This window comes from Aegilops tauschii, chromosome 3, assembly GCF_002575655.3.
Source record: "Aegilops tauschii subsp. strangulata cultivar AL8/78 chromosome 3, Aet v6.0, whole genome shotgun sequence".
NCBI classification, from domain to species: domain Eukaryota; kingdom Viridiplantae; phylum Streptophyta; class Magnoliopsida; order Poales; family Poaceae; genus Aegilops; species Aegilops tauschii.
Window position 1 is genome coordinate 252,621,745 of NC_053037.3, and position 3,907 is coordinate 252,625,651.

The window sequence follows — 3,907 nt, forward strand, 5'->3', positions numbered from 1 at the left end:
GATCACAACGGCAGTAAAGATAATGATGAAAAACAACTGCCAAGCAGGATATACAACAACTCTCTCAACTTTCCTCTTGAAAAGTTTGTGCCAATTTTCTGATAATTTTTTTTTCAAATAATGCTACTAACTCAAGCTTTCCAATGCAAAAAGAATCACTCAATTCCGAGTTGATATGAGGAGTCAAAGAATTCTGAAACTGGCTTGAAAAACTGGAATAAGTTGTGTCCGCGAACTTCGGAGGGCAAAAAGACCTATTTAGAAGACGATTTTGAGGTGTCAAATATTGAACTAGTCTCTGCAACTATTTAGATGCGGCTCGTCGCTAGCTCTCATTTGAGTACTCGCGGAGTCAAAACGGACTTCGTATGAGGAAGTTATGCCTGTTTTACTAAACAGTGCACAAAACAGATTCCAATCCGAATTCAACTACGAGATCGAGTCTAGATAGATCCGAATTTTGTTTTTTTTTCTTCTCTCTTTTTTTTTCGTCACACTTTTTTTCTTTCTCTTTTTTTTTTGACTTCTTTTTCTTTCTTTTTCTCTCTTTTTTTTCTCTGTCTTTTTTTTCTCTCCCTATTTCCAAGACAAACTAGATAAGATGCAGATTGGATCAAGCGAAGATGTGAACGACCTCAACTATGATTGTGACAATGAACTATGGGTAGCACGTGGTGGAATTTGATGGATGGTGTGGTGGACAGCAGAAGGGATAACGATGCAGCGGCGACGTGACTAATGTGAACAGAACTCAAAACTCTAAACGAACTAGACCCTAAGACCAGCAACTCGACACGACGATGCAACCGATAATTCAATAATGCAAACAATGAATAGAAAATTGCAAAGGCTCAGACTGGCTTGGACAAAAGGATGAATAGATCTAACTTTTTTGTGGCTTTTTCTTGGACAATAGGTAAGAAAAATAAATCTAATCTAGGGGAAACTGGAAATTCTCACCGAGCAACCTGAAAACTGATACCACTTGATAGAGGCAAAGGTGTCCCGTCTTTCGATGAGATGATGAATATCGCTTTGATGGAAGTCGACTTTGACGATCCGACTACGAACGTGCGAGGACGTCGCGCCTTAGCAATCGCTAAACCAACTCCGAGAGGTTATCGACCACGCCGGAGCACGATCAACCTGACCACGAGGGTCTGTTTCCTGCGAGCAAACGAAGAACAGGCAAGAAACTGAGATTGCAATCTGGATATTGCGAATATAAGATGAAAGCTTTATTGATCAAGGTGGGGTTCTGTGACGCCTTTGTCTGGTCGCTGAACACAAACGAAGTACGCGAAGTTGCAGCTATGGCGAACTTTTAATCTAAACAAAACCCAAGGAAAAAGCTACTAGATGGATCTACTTATATAGGAGCAAGGGGTGGCGGCCAAGGAGGTGGGAGGACGTCCCAAGGCAGCCTAAAACCAACCCTAGGTCGTACAAGGCTCATGGGCCCAAGTGGAGGTGATGCAACACCTTTGGACTTGTAGTTTGACTCGGATTCTGGTGCAACGTCAGATCGTTTCGACCATAACTCAATGCTCCGGACGAATTTAAGGGTGAATCCAATTGGGCTGGAAAGAGCACGAAATCTAGTTTCCAACAAAAAAAGAATCACCCAATTCGGAGTCCGTATGAAAAAGTTGTTGGCGTTTTGAGTCAGGTATGTTTGTGCAGTCCGAATCTGAATCCAGAACGTGAGAGACTTGGACTCTATCTTCTCTTGGCCCAAAAGTGACGTGAGAGGACTTTTTGAACAGAACCTAAACTTCTACTTTTGCCTTATCTTCATATGTGGACTGTACAAATGTCCCATACACCTGCAATTAGACAAAACACAAAAGTGTGTGAAGTATTTTTGTTCTCGATAACATAATAGATTATTGAATAGTTTGCACTAGAAATCACCTGACAAATATGCATGTATGCAATATTTTTGGTCGTATCCAAGGTAGTCATGTCCTCATCACGCTCTCTCACTATTCTCTCCATGATGGGTGGCTTGCTTGTCGGCGATCACTTGGCTTGGAGACATAGGTCGTAGAACGTACTCCTTCCTTTCATCTTGAAGCTATAGTGATTTGTACGCCTGTTGTGGATGACGCCTCGGTCAAATTGCCATGGCTGTCCAAGAAGGAGGTGGCAAACGGACATCGGAACGACATCACACTCCAAAGTGTCTTCATAAGCTCCGATCTTGAATGAAACTTGTACCCTATGCTCGACTTGGATTGTGCCGGAGTCACTTAGCCATTGAACCTTGTAGGGTTGTGGGTGCTTCATCTTGACCAATTGGAGCTTGGAGCATAGTTCTTCACTTGCTAAGTTATGGCAACTCCCTCCATCGATGATGACCTTGACGGACCTCCCATTGATGCCGGCCTTGGTGTGGAAGATATGGCATCTTTGGTCTTCGTCTTGTTGATGTTGAAGAGTCAAGACCTTGGAGACAACGAGAGTGGGGCTCGAATCTTCGTCACAAAAGACTTGATTATCTTCATCTTCATTCACTTGCCAGTGCATGGCCACTTGCTCAAGGGCTTCCATTTCCTCTTCACTCATGGAGTCGTAGGTTCCGTCGTCGTTGAGGATCATGGTGCACTTGTTTGTACATTCGAAGGACTTGTGGCCTCGGCCGCCGCATGTGAAGCATTTGAAGGAACTTGTCTTCATGGTCTCATTGGTTGGGGTAGATGATGATGAAGCTCTCGGCTTGAAGTTGCTTGTAGTAGGAGGACGACTTGAGGTTGTCGAAGTTTTCTTGTAACTTGACTTGTCGCCGTTGCTTGTATATGGCTTGGTTGAAGTAGATGGTGTTGGAGTCATTGAAGCTTGGTTGTTGGAGAAGCCATAGGACTTGGATGAGAACTTGGTATACTTGAAGTCATCTTGCACTTGGCGTTCCGCCTTGGTAGCTTGATGCACTAGCTCGATGAGGTTCGAGTATGGTTGGAAGTCGGCGATCTTCTTGATAGGATGATTTAGCCCATTCAAGAAACGTGCCATAGTTTGCTCATCATCTTCCATGACATTGGCTCGTATCATTGCAATCTCCATTTCCTTGTAGTATTCTTCAACGTTCTTGGTTCCTTGCTTGAGTAGTTGGAGTTTCTTGAAGAGGTCGCGGTTGTAGTAGGTTGGCACAAAACATGCTCTCATAACATCCTTCATTTGCGCCCAAGTTGTGATGGGTGGTTCACCTCTTGTCGCTCGGTGCTCGATGACTTGTTCCCACCAAATGAGCACATAGTCTTTGAACTCAAGGGATGCCATAGCGATCTTCTTCTCTTCCTCATAGTTGTGCAAACGGAAGATTTTGTCAACCTTCAATGCCCATGATATGTACTCTTCGGGGTCGGTGCTTCCGGTGAACTTGGGCATGGTGAACTTGAGCTTGCCGTAGCGTTGTTCTTCATTGTGTTGGGGTCGAGGATGATGACGCCCATGTCGTTGAGGATTGACAAACTCATGTTGCTCTTGGCGAGGAGGGTTGTCGTCCTCATGTTGCTCTTGTCATGTATTAGTTCCATTGTCTTCATGCTCTTGGTGAACTTGAGGGTCTTGTCGAGCTTGCGGAGGAGCATGTCGAGCTTGCGGATGAGCTTGCGGAACTTGATGATGAACTCGAGCTTGATATATTCGTTTTTGAACTTCATCACGAAGCGCTTCTTGTTGCTCACGAGCTTGTCGGTTGCGCGTGGCTACGGCTCGACTTTAATCTCGGAGGGCACATTGCGCCTCAAGTGCTTGAGCTTCACGTAGTTGTTGTTCTTGGCGTTGTGCCTCAGCATCTTGTGCATCTTGGTGTTGGCGCGCTCGCTCTTCCTCTTGTTGTTGGCATAGGCGTTGCTGATCTTGTGCTTGCGCGAAAGTAGCTTGGTTTTGACGGTGCCGATGTTCT